Below are 16,594 nucleotides of genomic sequence, written 5' to 3' on the forward strand. Positions count from 1 at the left end.
AACTAGAAAGGTAATGAAAATGTACCAAGTACTGCACCCAATAACGAATATTTATAGCCTCTATATACGATGCAGTGAAGGAGGTAAAGAACTCGTCAGTGTAAAAGTTTGTGTCAACAACGAAATCAGAGTACTGGGACAGTATCTTAAGAACATTGAATATGAAAGTTTAAATTGAATGGAACAAGAGCTTGATGAAGGATGATGAAAACCTAAAACTATATAAGGATATACAAGTAAATAAAGAGACTAGAGGAATGGAAAAGGAAACCAATGCATGGACAATTTCTGAGGCAAACTTATAAATTTGTCAGTAAGAAAGCATGCAAGTGGCTAAACAAAAGAAAACTGAAGTGATGATAATGACAGCATACTAACAGCCCTTCAAAAGAAGAAATATTCAACGAGCAATAGACGGAACTATCATCTCGTGAAAGTGGAGGAAATATATGTTAAAAGAAGAAATCATCAACCACATCACCACTGAATGTTCAGCACCGGTTAGAATTGAATATAAGAAACAACATGGTATATTGGAGAAAGCTCTCCATTGGAGTCTCTGTAAAAATATCAAATACAATGAAGCAACGAATGATAACATCAACCTCAAGTTGTGTTAAAAAAACAAGATATATTACTCATGGACTACAGTATAATGACGCACAGGGTGACAAAAGTATATTAACAAGATGTAACTCTAGCCAACAAGAAAAAAAAAGTATCATTCATAGACGTTATAGCACCGTTGGACTCAAGAGTGGAAGAATAGAGATAGGAAAAAATATAGAAAAGTACCAAGTTGAACCACTGTTCTTTATAAACTGGGATTAACAAAACAAGATAATAATAATAATAATAATAATAATAATAATAATAATAATAATAATAATAATAATAATAATAATAATAATAATAATAATAATAATAATAATAATAATAATAATAATGATAATTTAAAAAAAAATGCATAGAGTGGGTAAATGATTGTAAAGGAAGCGATAAAGTCAACACAAAAGATGCACGGTTAAGTTCTAAATAATTTCAAGAAAGCAACTTTACCAGAACTTTTAAGAAGCATGGACGGATCAAGTATTGCCCATTAACTGCTAGAATATGAAGAGGAGATGTGCCAAACTATGGCTACAGATTTATTGTGTCCTTTGACTGACAAGACAGTACCACATTGTATTCCTATCTCTGGCTACAGCTCATATTTCCTTTGTCTGCACATATACTGAATAGTGTTGCCTATTCTTTACATATTCATCTTTGTCTTCATACATCTAAATACAACAAAGAGGTTACCAAACAATTCTTCATTCAAGGGGTTGACTACTGCACTGTAATTCTTAGGTGGTTGTTTTACTCTTGGTAATGGTAGAAGAGGCTTTTTAGCTATGGTAAACAGCTCTTCTATAACGAGACTCCAAAATCAAATCATTATTCTCTAGTCTGAAATAATGTCATAGCCTCTGTATACATGGTCTTGCTTGAGGGTACACTCATGAACACAATTCCATCTTATTACTTTTGCTCTTGTTCCCTTTTTTTTGGGTTGGGCAAGCTTAATAGAAGGACATTGGATGTCTGTTGGTTTATACGAGGTTTTCGTTTTTTAATCTATTTCATTATATTCAAAACCATTCTTACTGCCCTTCCTTCATTTGAACTGGTTATCCGACTATATATTATAGAAGGGCAAGAGTTTTGAATTGTCATGCATGAACACTTGGTTTCAGAAGATGGATAAGCATCTAATAATCTATGAATGCAGAGAAGTGAAAGCCCAAACAAATTACATGTGGGTTAGGAAAAAAGACCCCCCCAAAAAAAAAAATATATGATAAACTCTAAAGTGAATTTGGGGAGTGCATGTGTTAAAGAACATTGACTGGTAGTGATGGATTTTAAAATGAGAAGTAGAGAACCCGAGTAGAGAAAGAAGGGCTCTAAAATTGAGGTTTATTGCTCAAAACAAGAAAAAATATAAGCAACTTAAGAGGATTGTAAGAGAGAGACGATTGGAAAGGTTGAATTTAGAGATCTGGCAGGTTAACACAGTGGAAAATACTTGGAAGGATATGAAAGAAATATTTGCAGGAGAAACGGAGGAAATAGTAAAAGAAAAAAAAATCAAAGGCATTTAAGGATTGGAAAGTAAGACAAGTAGAGGCAGCTGAGGAACGGTACAGAGATGAAAAAATTCTAGGAGGAAAGTAGATATAGCTATTGGAAGAGAGGTAGCATAATTAAATGAAAAGCTGGGAACCAAGAAAGGAGAAAATGATATCTATAAGTTTTAAAACGTGATCAAAAGGCGAAAACAGGATTTGGTGCAATTGGTAGTCATCAGGGATAGATATGTGAATAAAGGGGATATGGGGGATGACATTAAGTGGAGATGAAGAGAATATTTTGAGCAACTAAAAAAAATGAAAATGAGAGAGAGGAGCTGGGAAAATCACAAAGAGTAGAGGGGACAGTGATGAAGTTACAGAATACAGAAGTAAAGCTACTATGGAATAAAAAGTTTCATTAAGTATCGAACACACACACACACACACACACACACACACACACACACACATATATATATATATATATATATATATATATATATATATATATATATACATATATGTATATATATGTATATATATACATATATATATATATATATATATATATATATATATATATATATATATATATATATATATATATATATATATATATATATATATATATATATATATATATATATATATATATATATATATATATATATATATATATATATATATATATATATATATATATATATATATATATATATATATATATATATATATATATATATATATATATATATATATATATATATATATATATATATATATATATATATATATATATATATATATATATATATATATATATATATATATATATATATATATATATATATATATATATGAAAAACTGCAGAGTGCAATAGATGAGATCCCAGAAAGATATATGAAAATTGGGATTGGAGACTTCAGTGCTAAAGATGGAAGGAATGATCAAAGTGTAGAGAATACGATGGTTGTAGAGGGTCTTGGCAAAGTAGTAAATGATAATAGGATACATTTGTTAGGTTTGAGTTCAGCAAACAATATTGTTATTGGCAGTACTCTTCTTTTGAACAAGAACATCCATAAATATACATGGACATACCATGTGGCAATTACATTAATAAAGAGAGAAGGAGATCTCTGAGAAATGTAAGAAGCTGTAGATTTGCAGATATTGGTACTGATCACCGGTTCCTCATTTCTACAACTAAATTAAAATGGAAAGCACCCAGCAGAAATGTAGATAGAATCCATAAGATTGATACAACAAAGCATCTGGAACAAGAGCAAAGAGAAACCATTGCAATTAAATGGGGGAATTAACTTGCAGTCCTAGAGACTCTGAGAGCCGAAGAGTAATCAATTAATGGAGAAAGGTTTGAGAGTAAGAACATATATCAGTCAGTTAGTGGTGAAGTTTTGTGATATGTAGTTACAAGGAGAAAGCCATGGACATCAAATGATACTTGGGATACTATAAAAAGGAGAAAAAGACAGACATTGATTGTTAAGATTTGTGGAGGAAGTAATGAAAGTTACAAGGTAGTGCATGCTAAGAAGTATTCCAGTATTGATGGTGAGGTCAAAAGAACATTCAGGAACGACTGGAGAGAGCATTTAGACAGAAAAGCAGATAAAGCTGACAAAGCTGTGAATTCAGGGAGTGGATGTAGTGTAAGTATCGCCCATAGAATTATTAATGAAATCTCTACTGGAGGAAAGAAGAAGAAACATATACCCATCAAAAAGAGAGATGTATCTGTTATAACAACAGAGGTTAAAGAAAGGCAATGTTAGAGGGAACACTTTAGTGAGGACATGAATAGGAGATACGATGATGATAGTTTAATTGATAAACTTGAAGCTTGATGCGCCCATGACTGAATGCCCATGTATGAATTCAGTGTGTTTGGCGTCGAAGCTATTATAAAAAAACTGAAGAAATGGAAAGCCTCTGATTACGATAGAATAACTGCTGAGATGATATTGGCTGAAAATGAAGTGACTTCCATAATACTCACAAGATCATTTTGCAGGATTTAGCATGAAGAGGTTAAACCTGAGGAATGGGAGCTAGGAGTATTGGTTGAAATGGTAAAAGAAGGAGACCTGACTGATTGTACTAGTTACAGAGGCATTACACTTACATCAGTTTTCATGAATATATATAGCCTGCTTATTCTGAAAAAAAGACGGGAGAGAAAGATTGATGAAAAGCTGAGAATGAGCAAGCAAGAATTAGAACAGATAGAGGCTCTAATGTCCAAATTTTCATTTTGAAATTCTTCAAACAGCAATGTGTAGAATATAGAAATCCACTTCTGATGGCATTTGTGGACTATGAAAAAGCCTTTGATAGTGTGCACCGGCCAGTTTCGTGGAGTCCTGAATTATTATGGAGTTCCTATTGAATATGTAAATTTAATTAAGTATGTTCGTGAGCATAGCAAGTACAAAGTAATGTTAGTGGAGTCCTATCAAATGAATTTCAGGTGAATACCGGAGTACTCACAGGGAATGTGTTTTCACCTTTGTGTTTTATACTTCTCATGGATGTTGTAATGCATAGAGCAGTTGGAGAGGGTAGAGAAGGATTGGATTGATTTTGTAATAGGAAATTAGTTGACCCTGAGTATGCTGATGATGCTGTAATTATTAGCAAAACACCACAGGATTTGCAATGACTGCTTACCAGAATGGATGAAACATCACATGAGGTTGGGCTCAAGATCAATAGAAGAAAGACATAGATGATAAGAACAGAATATGCAATGGAAGATGAAATATCAGTGGAAGGAGAAGGGATTGATGGGGTAGAATAATTTAAGTATTGAGGAACTATGATCCCTAATACAGGGTCATTAGAATTGGTGTTTAGTGAAAGATTGAAAAAGCAAATCAGACAATGGTTAGGTTAAATAAAATTTGGAAGTCACTCCGCCTGAAATTACATATAAAAATCAGACTATATATCCATTCAGTGAGATCTGTTTTAAGTTAAAAATGAGTTGTTGTATGACAATGTAACAATCTTAAACACATTTATCATATTTGAGAACAAAATCCTTCAGAAGAATATTGGGAATTAAATTGCAGGACAGGATTAGAAATGAAACTATAAGAGTGATTATTCCAGTGCTATATGTTAATGAGATCATGGTGAAAGGTAGATGGGGATAATTTGGGCATGCTCTTAACAGATAACAATCCTTATTGCCTGTTCCCTCCTAACCTTGTTGTCTTGTAATGATAATCATTAATGCTTGTTACCTTGTAACCTTGGTGTCTCTGAGACTTGAGCTTTGGTATTGCTCCCGTGTATGTTTTAATTAATAAAGTTCCTGTGTGAAGAACTGACGTCTCTCTCTACCCCCTTGGATATTATAGCTCTTCGCACTCTCCAAGAGAGATTTGTTCACAAAACGTTTCACTGGGCTCCACAAGACACTGGAAGAGTTGGAATACTTAGGCCTACAGGGCTGATTATTATGAAGCGCAAAGTGAGGAAGATGACGATTAGAGAGGTATTGAATTGAAAACTCAGGCTAGAGACGACTGGTGAAATATAACCGAGGCCCTTTGTGTCACTAGGCGTAGGAGGAGATGATAATGATGACGATGAAAAAGATATATATATATATATATATATATATATATATATATATATATATATATATATATATATATATATATATATATATATATATATATATATATATATATATATGGTGGTCTACATAAGGAAAATTGAAAGATGTGTATATGTAAAAAGGCTCCACAGTTTCGTCTGCCAATGGACCTCTTTTGCTGGGTGCTTTCCGTTCTAATCTAGTTGTAGAAATGAGGAGCCGGTGATCAGTACCAATATCTGCATATCTACAGCTTCTTACATTTCTCAGAGATCTCTTTCTCTCTTTATTAATGTAATTGCCACATAGTGAAGTCCTTGTATATCTATGTATGCTCTTGTTCAGGAGAAGAGTACCGCAAATAACAATATTGTTTGCTGAACTCAAACTTAAATAATGTCCTTTTTTTTTTTTTTTTTTTTTTTTTTTTTTTTTTTTTTTTTTTGCATATATATATATATATATATATATATATATATATATATATATATATATATATATATATATATATATAAGTGTGTGTGTGTATTTATGTATATATAAATATATGTATATAATATATATTTATATATATATATATATATATATATATATATATATATATATATATATATATATATATATATGTGTGTGTGTGTGTATATATATAAATAGATATATATATATATATATATATATATATATATATATATATATATATATATATATATATATATATATATATATATATATATATATATATATATATATATATATATATATATATATATAAAGAGAGAGAGAGAGAGAGAGAGAGAGAGAGAGAGAGAGAGAGAGAGAGAGAGAGAGAGAGAGAGAGAGAGAGAGAGAGAGAGAGAGATACATTCCGTACGACTTTTCGAGTTCTGTAAGTTTATTATATTTTATTCATATCTACTTCTCTATTATTTTACCCATTCCCGTCCTCATGGAAGTACAATGAAATATCAATTATTTATTTAAAAAAACAACAGAGGAAACTTCCAATCTAGAATTCATTCTATTGATAGTTCCTTTTTAGAGCCTAACTCAAACGTGAATGATGGCATTTCCGAAATATTGGATGAGGGCGGTATATTTAAATTGAAACCTTTAATAAAAGGATCTCGGAAAGTATCCTTTTTCTTAACACCAACCATTCTGTATTTGGTATCTTTTTGGTCTGGAAAACATTTTGGTTCAGGGGTGTTTAATAACGCGTTATATCGCTATTATCGATTCTAGGGATGAATAGTTGTAACAAGAATTAATATTAAGTTCAAGTTATTTTATTTTTTTTAATTTTTTTATTGCGCTAGCCGTAACTAAATTATATAACAATCTCGATTTACAGAACGAGGATCCATAAAAATATCAGCATCATTAAGTGAATTTTATGAATAGTGACAGCTAAGGCTTCGATAAAAATGTAATGCATTCTCATTTACAAATTATTATAAAAAATCCTAACAGTACACTGGTATAGACACTTATATTATTGTAAATTTCATGTGAACATTGATTAGGATTATCAACAAAAGGTTTTCGTCGCAACAATAACATCAACCTCACCAAAGAATGCTAAACATGTTTCCCGATGTGGGTTGATAAAGGAACTGGTTTTGTGACCCCTGGTGGCCAGACTTTCAACTAACCAATTGGTATTCTTCCCAAGACACTTCTGGATAAGAACATTGATTCCAATATATGGTAAAGATTGGAATTCCATTCAAGAAAATTACACGGAAGTTCCCCTAAACTTGTTTTTTTCCTAGTAATTTACGGAACAAGTTTGACATTAAAACATGATAAATACTTTCCTATAAGGGAAAAAAAAAATTTTGTGACAACTTTTTTGCTGTTATATATTGGCGATGATGGAAGTAAGGATAAATAAGTTCTTAATATCCTTCAAAGCATTAACCTACGCATGATTTAAAGTATTTCACTTCAGTATAATATGAAAATATGATTATACAATCAAAATGTTGCAATTATCAAGATTTACAGTCACTGGAATAATCTATTATTATCAAGGCATAGTTAAGTAGATTTCAGTGGATTATTTGTGGTATACTATTTGAAAAATAGATATAGTACTATGACTTGGTGAATATGTTTAGAAATTTACATTAGCCTTCATGATGGCGAATAGTTGAATTTTACGATGATCTTATCAACTGGATATCACCAGAATTAATTAACCATCTATCAGCATAAAATAGCAGATATGAGAACTCACTCACTTCAAATCGGTCCAACAAGATCCTGCACCCCAATTTCCTGAGGCAGCGGAGGATCTGAATACTACACTCACATACTACACTCATATACAGTATCAGGTTGATCTATCAACAACGTGTGAAGAGGAGAAGGCAAGTAGTCTTATGGCTCGACCAGTGGTCAGGCTTCGTGACTGCCAGGATAACAGCACTTTCAGTCACAGAATTTTCAGAGAGGTCTTATGCTGTCTGGTGAAAAAAGTGAGGTTTTTTCTACTCAAGACAGCTAGCCAGTGAGGCACTTGGGTTTTGAAGAATAAAAGAGCATGAGTGTTTCAATGCTCAAAACAAGTTAGTCCAGTAGAAGCAAGGATGTTACAGAATTTGTCATCAAGATGGTCCAAGTAACTCTTGCCAAGAAGTCACGTGCAGTTGGTATTAGAGAAGTTCAGGCGAGCATCACAGGATTCAGTGACCCACATCACCGTTTCCTTCAAGGACTCCAGCTCTTTAAGAGCATCAGCAACCAGACATTCAGGTGCTGCACTGCAGTATTATGTTAGAGAGAGAGGTTGTCCTGATTTCATCTAGACTTTGATTATAACCACCTGCAACTTCTTCCATTGGAAAAAGCTTGTGTATGTACATTGCTTTTGAGGCCCACTCCATAGTCAGTTCTGGAGGAAAAGCAAGAGGATGGGATAAGATAGAAAGAGAAGCAGAAGTTGGTGTTCCCCTTCTCCTTTCACGAGTGGAGTGATACACTTGACAGAGACAAAGACCCAAGCCTTTAATAGTTATTTTCCTTTTGAACAGGTACTCCTTACCTTTTTGGGATCACTGATATCCCCCTCTATCTTCCAGAGAAAGAAGATTTGTAAACTATCCAACAACATCACGGGAAGCCCTAGCTTTTCTTGCAGAGGTGGGTGGGATATTTGGGAATGATGCAATCAAAGTTGACACCAATCTCCAGGCTTTTAGAGTCAACTCTTCCTGGTAGGAAAGTCAATTCAGTCTGGAAACTGAAGATTCACCTCTCTTTTCTGGATTGATGAGTAGAGCAGACAAGATTCAGTATAGAAACAATACAATCCGTACTGATTGTAACACTTCCTGCTTTATCTGTATCTGAAGGATGCTGATATAAATGGATTCAAGTTTTGGACCAGTAAAACTGTTGTTCTCCATTTCTGTTGTATTCAGGGAGTACATCCAGACCCAGATATGTACATCAAAGATCAATATATCCCATGTGTAAGTGAAGCTAAATTTATAGATTTAATCTTTGATTGCAGACTTACATGGTTTCCTCACCTGAAAGCCTTAAAAGTAAAATGTCTTGAGGCTCGGAATCTTTTAAAAGTTTTGTCACATACATAATGGGGTGAAGACCATAAAACTCTTTTAAAAGGATAAATGGCCCTAATTTTATCAAACATTAGTTGTTGGTGTGATATATACTCCTCAGTCCCCCAAAGCCAATTAAAAGTTTTAGATTTTATACACCAGGCTGGTATCAGATTGTCCAAGGTAGCGTTTGGAACTTCGCCGATCCCAAGCCTTCTTTTTGTCGTTGGAGAATTGCCTATAGACCTTTACCGGATGTCTTCTATTGTTCTATAGGTTGCAACAATTTCCTAATTCTCCAGCGTGTCAGACTGAAAACCTTGTTAGGCATTCTAGATATTTTGAGTTGCACCTAAAATCTCTTCAACCATATGGTTTCCAATTTAGATATAGATAGAAATAAAGTGGTCTTATGTAGGATATAAACCCGTCCATGGAAATTACCAGATATACATTTCTGTAAATATTTTATTAGTATAAAAAAGAACATGACTAACTATGAAGCTAGGTAGCTCTTTATGGAACATGTAGAGGAACATAGGGTATCGACTTCATATATACTGATGGCTTTAAATCTGATGCTGGCGTTGGATTTGGAGTATATAGTAGTGCATTTAATTGTAGAGGTACACTTCCTCTAGCATCCTCTGTATTTGCTGCCGAACTATATGGCATACTAACCTCTAATGAGAAAATAGTTCTATAAGACGAGGTCAATTTTATCATTTCTAGTGAAGCAAGTAGTGTCCTACAAATTTTAGAAGTCTTTAATTCCAATAACCCTTTCAGTTTAAAGTTTTTTTAGTGGCTTTTGAATATTGATATGAAAGGTATAACAGTTCGATTTTGCTGGGTTCCAGCACACATAGATGTGTCTGGAAGTGAGAAGGCAGATTTACTGGCCAAGAATACTGCATCTAAGTTGCTACCAAGAAGGTATTTCATTCCCAGGATTGATTTTCTATTTACAATTAAGAATTTTATTCATAATAATTGGCCACAGCATTAGGATAGTGTTCTTAAAAATAAGTTGAGAGAAATAAGTAATGTTATATCCCCTTGGACGCATAAGGGGATGCCCCAAAGGTGAGAGACTACTCTTTGTCATCTCCGCATTGGTCACACCTGGAAGACACATGAGTTTTTGCTGGCTGGCCAACATCAACCATATTGAAACGACTGTTTGGTACTATTGACAGTGAGGCATTTGTTGACAGAAAGCTCCATATATAGTAGTGAGAGAAATAATTATCTGTTTGAGGCTCGAGGTAAGGATGGCAGGTTCATCCTCGCCAAGATTCTTGGACATGATGTATCCTACCATACAAGGAATATTTTTAGCTTTATCTCAGAAGCAGTTCTTCTGAAAGATATTTAACTTTTAAAATGATATTTTTGCTTTTATGGTTTTACTTGAATATTCTTTTATTTATTTGTTTACAATAAACGATATCGGCGTCAATGACCTTAGATGTCAGGATGTCAGAAAACCTCCAATCAATCAATCAATCAATCAATCAATATATATATATATATATACATATAAATTTATATATATATATATATATATATATATATATATATATATATCTATAATACCGTGCTAGGTGGTATCTCTTAGCAATCCAAGTTTGCCAACAGTTATACTCGTATAAGCGGATGAGCAACTTGGTGTAGTAATGAAACATTTGAGTGTGGAGGTAATGGCCCCTTAAATCTCATCCCGATGAAGTTACTGGCAACAGGTGACGGATGGTGTTTAAAATGATGGACAAACTAGCACTATTTTTGGGCTCAAGCCATGTCGTCCTGAAGGAAGGTTCCTTCAGTAGCTTCCTAAGGGTATATATGTCTACAGTAGATATTCCCAGAGAATTAAACTAAAGGTTTCATAGAATTCTAACTTCTGGTGCGAGTACCCATCAGGTTTCCCTTTAGGATATCTTATAATAACAGGGGACATATGCTTGACACGCCACATAGCTCTATGCACCCAACAGAGCGTTTACGCTTCGAGGGGGAAGTGTGGCAAGTTATGGGAGAAGCCGTTACTAAGTTCTCATCCTTTGTTACTGTTATGATACTCTGTGACGTAATAACCGCCGCCATGTTTGGCCGCCATCTTGGTTGACGTCACTGTTGCGCGCCTTCCTCATTCCTTCTTACGTAGCGTTGATGACCAGGGGCTTTTTCCCAGTTATTCGCCCTTAAATTCATCATGTCGCAATCTTTTGCCTCGCCTTCTTCTGGAAAGTTGAGTACCATATACTTGTATTGTATAAATCAGCTCTGGCCGTAAAGTAACGCCTTTTTATCTTGAAATACTGTGTTTTGTGGCGGAGCTGTGCCTTGACTGGAGGTGTCATGACGCCGACGCTGTTGTTTGCTTCGCATGATTTATTTAGTTAGCTAGAATAACCTTCCCTTATAACTAATTATCAGCATTAGTTATTTAGTATTCATTGCTAGGAATTAGTTATATTATGCCGACAGTATTCAATTTCGGCGAGTGTAGGTAGCCAAATTCGTATGCTAGATTGCTACCCTAGCCCCTAGGCTCGATAGCCTAGGCTTTTTTGTTTACTTTCATGCATGATATAATAAGTGTTCCTAGAGTTAATTTACGAAATGAAGATGTTAGGCATTTATACATATAAGATTCTGTGATTGCACATGTTTTTCTCCTAAGAAGTATACAAAGGGTTTCAATGATCTTGGTAGTCGTCTCCCTTGCCCCTAACCTAACGCTAGGGCTCTTGTATACTTTCTCACCTCCCCAGTTACCTTATCCAAAGTAATCTCCTCCCTCTGAAGTAGCTTAGCCCTCCTTACCTTGAATCGTTTTCAAGTCATGTTAGGCTAGGATTTTCTTTCCCTACTCTTAGCCATAGTACATGAGCTTTGAGTTTGGGACAGAACCTCAGAGTACCAGTCATTTGCACCCCCAGCTACCCCATTAGGTGAATGAACTCTCCTTTTAGGCTCTGCTGGCCGGCAGAGGTGGGGGGGGGGGGCTCTCCCCTTCCCCCTAGTTCACACCTAGTAAGGTTACGACCCTTCCTCCCTGTGTCCTACACCTACCTTCCCTGGTCTGGGGACTTGTTCCCCTGGCCTAGGTTAGGCAGGCCATAGGATTCTGTTTCTTTATAGTTCAGGACGGGACTTTAATGCTGTGCCTTCACTGTACTAACCTACCCTAGGCTGTAGAACGAATTCTTTCTACACCTGGGATAGTGCGGGTACGGAAACAGAACCCTCCCCCCTGGAGTGTCGGTGAGGGCTCACGCCTTCCCCTACACCCCCCCCTCAGGACCCTTGCCCCTCCCCCCTCTGTCCTTTAGTGAGGGCCTAGCCATCACACCTCTGTCCACCGTCCTACAACTCGACCGTGTGCCGGTGGGTTGTGGGGTCGGCCCGGTCCTTTCTTTGGTTAGTCCCAACTGCTAGGCTTCCCTCATATAGTTGAACAATGGGCTAGTATATGACAGGTCGGTCTGCTGGCGAGAGCCCTCACTATCTTAAAGTGTTCTTCGGTCCTCCCTTGGGCCGCCACCCGCAACTCTAGCCAACTGCCGGCTCTGTTGCGGCTGGATGAAAGGTTGCAAACCTCTCCCTTTCATTTGAACACTCCTTCCAGAAGAAGACGAGGTTTGGGTAGTAAGCTACCGCCCTTCCCTCCTTCTTCTATTCTTTCTCTCTATCTTATTAGTGCCGGTCCACTGCCACACTACCCTGCCGGTAACAGCCGTAACCTTATCCCGGTATCCTCTCTGTCTCATTGATTGACGTCAGTGTTGCAGGCCAACTGCCGGGGGCCGCCGACGTGCCGGCGATCTGCCATCATTTTGAGGTTTCGCCCTCTCTTTACCACATAGATTGATGGCTGGGAGGGGTTCCCCCTGGATGGAGATTTTCCGGCGCCTGGCTCGCTTCCGGCATGCCATCATGCTGCCGGCGCTACCTAATCATTCTACTTCAGTGGACTTTCACCTCTACCCTGCTGGCCCTGCGCCGGCAGTGTCTATTGTATAGCTATATACAATAGCCAGTACTTCTAGGGTATAGTACATACCCCAGTCAGAAAACTATGGTGTATAGTTGTGCAGTAAATTCTTCTAGCATATTCTGTGCATACATGCACAGTCCCTTGCCGGGACCTACCTGAATCAGGGAGAATCATTTCTCCCCCTTTCTCCCTATGCTGAATGAACTCAGCTCCCCCTCTCAGCATTACTAATACCTTGGAGGAAGTCAAAGCTATGCTTTATCCAGTGTGGATATCCCTTCTCCCCCTTAGGGCGCCCTGAAGGAGCCCCCTAGAATTAGTTATGGTATGGAGTCACAGCAAATGACTGGGTGGGATGCACAAGTATGTATCTTTTCTGCTTCATTTCCAGCTTACCTATCCTAAGCTTACACTTGGAAAGGAATCTTATATTGTCAGTAAAATTACTTTAAGACTAATCTAAGATTACTTTAAGTTAATGATATAGACTTCTGTAGACTCATGTACCCCGTTCTTCTTTACAGGAGGAGTACATCCGGTGTGAGAGCGTCTTCTGTAGCGTTCGGCGCCCGAACTTCTATGGCCACCTGGCATGCCGAACCCATGCCAGCAGTTCCGTTGCCCAAGGGACTCTCCGGTATTGGGACCTGCAGGTCTGCACTGTCTGCAAAGACCTGCTCCATGAGGCATTCGAGGACTCCCCATCTGCAGAGGCCAGGGACATCGCTCGAGAGAAACTACGCAAATGGGTGCGTGGTTTCCAGAAAAAGGCCACAGGGCCCTATCTCCTTAGTGAGAAAATGAGAGCTCTACTCTTTCCTAAGGCATCTGCAGATGCTGTTATCCCCAAGCCAGAGATCCCCTGCATTCAGCTGACGGTTGAACCTGACATATTGGACGCACTCCAAGACTTCCATCTTGATGAGGTGAAACGAATGTTAGAAGTGTCGGACACCACCGAAACGACCCTGATGGCCGAGGGTCGAGAAGAGGAGGAGCATACGGAGGCTCCTGACTCAGAGGGTGATGGCGCCCGCGCCCTCTCTGTTATTTCCGTTACAATTTCTGAACCTGTCCCCTCTACTTCTTCCACTCCTACACCTGTGAGAGTGGACACCCAGGATCACCTCCAGGCCTTGGTGGCACTCCTGGATGAAAAGCTTCGCCAGAGGGGCGAAGACTTCAAGAGGGAGATCCTTCGTCTGTCGAAACAGACCCCGAGGAAGATCACCGTTAAGGATCTTCCCCCTTGCTCAGTGACCAACCCATGGAGGCATGCAGAACACATGCCGATCACGAGTGGACGCATCTTCGTCAACGACAAGTTAGGCGCCATTCCCCTTGAAGAGGTGGAGCTTTCGCCTAGCTTCGAAGCATACCCGGACTGTTACATTCTTCTCAAGTCCGAGCCAGTTTCAAAGGAGGAAACCGAGCCTAAGGAGGTTATCGTCTTTGACCATGCAAAGGTTCAATCTCTTCTGGCCGGCTGCTTCAAGAGTAAGGGCTACAACAACTCCAAGGTGCCGCCCCTAACCAAGAAACACCCGTCCTTCCTTGCTTCTGCCACCACGGTCTTCCCCTTTGCTGAGAAATCCCTGTTGGCTGTGTTGAAGGCGGTGGAGGAAGGGAAACCCTGCCCTACACTGGAAGAATGTAGGCCCCTCTCCCTCGCCCTCCCTCCCATCAACAAGAACTGGAAAGACATCCAGTTGACTTACTCTGTAGGAAAGTTGGAGGCTGACATCGCTGGACGGCAGTTCAACAAGAACCTCCCCAAGCTCTCCGAATACCTTCTGCGTCGGGAGCTGGACACGAAAGAGAGGGTGGCTGTCGCCCTCTCTCTTCAAGTCCAAATGGAAACGATGGCCGGGGACACACGGACCCAAGGCTTCTACATGGTCTTGGCTAAGACCTATCTCGCCACCCTGACGAAGGACTTCTACAACTTAATCAGGGCCCGGATAGCCTGTAGAGAATTCGTGTTTGCGGATGCCACCGTCAAACACGAACCCCGGAAACTGATTTCCTCCAACATTTGGGGGAAAGATCTCTTCCCTAACGATCTCGTGAAAGAGATCATTGACAGAGCCACCACTAACAACCGGAACCTTCTCCAGAAGTGGGGCATGTCAAAGAAGAGGAAATCTTCTCAGGATGAGGACCCTCAACCTCAGAAGAAGACCATCAAGCCCAGAACTCAACAGCGTCAGGCTAAACGCCAGTTTCCTACACCCGCTGCTCCCCAGTTGGTGGCTCAGCCCCAACAGACCTTTCAGCTGGTCCCCAGCCGGTGGTGGCTCAGTCACCAGTCTTCACGCCAGCATATGAAAGACAGTAAACTACCTTTCGTCCCAAAGGTAGAGGCTCCGGCAAAGACTCCTCTCGATGTCCATCCAGAGGGAGAGGAGGAAGGGGAGCAGGCGGCCGAGGTGGTAAACCCTCGGGAAACCAGAAGCAATGAAATGCTTCCGGTGGGAGGAAGACTCGGCCTCTTCCAGGATCGTTGGACCTTCGATCCTTAGGCTCACAGCATGAAGAACGGACTAGGGTACCATCCACTAATTCTTCCAACACTCCACCGCCGTCCTGGAAGAATACGTCCAAGAACTCTTGAACAAGATGGTGATCAAGAGGGTAAAGTCCACCAGGTTCCAAGGAAGACTATTCTGTGTTCCCAAGAAGGACTCCGACAAACTCAGAGTCATTCTGGACTTGTCCCCTCTCAACAAGTTCATAGTAAATGACAAATTCAAAATGCTGACTCTTCAGCACATAAGAGCCCTGCTGCCTCCAAAGGCTTACACAGTCTCAACAGACTTGGCGGATGCCTACTAGCACATTCCAATGAATCACCAGGCCTCCTCCTACCTAGGATTCAGGCTTCAAAGAAGGCAGTATGCCTTCAGAGCCATGCCCTTTGGACTCAACATAGCCCCAAGGATCTTCACGAAGCTCGCAGAAACGATCGTCCAACAGCTACGCTTACAAGGCGTCCAAGTGATGGCTTACCTGGACGATTGGCTGGTATGGGCGGAATCCTCAGAAATATGCTTGCAAGCTACCAGAAAGGTGACCCAATTCCTGAAACATCTGGGTTTCAAGTTCAACACCAAAAAGTCTCGACTTTCTCCAGCTCAGAAGTTCCAATGGCTAGGAATCCATTAGAACCTTCAGTCACACCGTCTTTCCATCCCTCTGAAGAAAAGGAAGGAAATAGCGGGATCTGTCAAGAGACTCCTAAAATCCAAACGGATTTCAAGACGACAAAAAGAA

The sequence above is a fragment of the Palaemon carinicauda genome, chromosome 31 (assembly GCF_036898095.1).
Source record: "Palaemon carinicauda isolate YSFRI2023 chromosome 31, ASM3689809v2, whole genome shotgun sequence".
NCBI classification, from domain to species: Eukaryota; Metazoa; Arthropoda; class Malacostraca; order Decapoda; family Palaemonidae; genus Palaemon; species Palaemon carinicauda.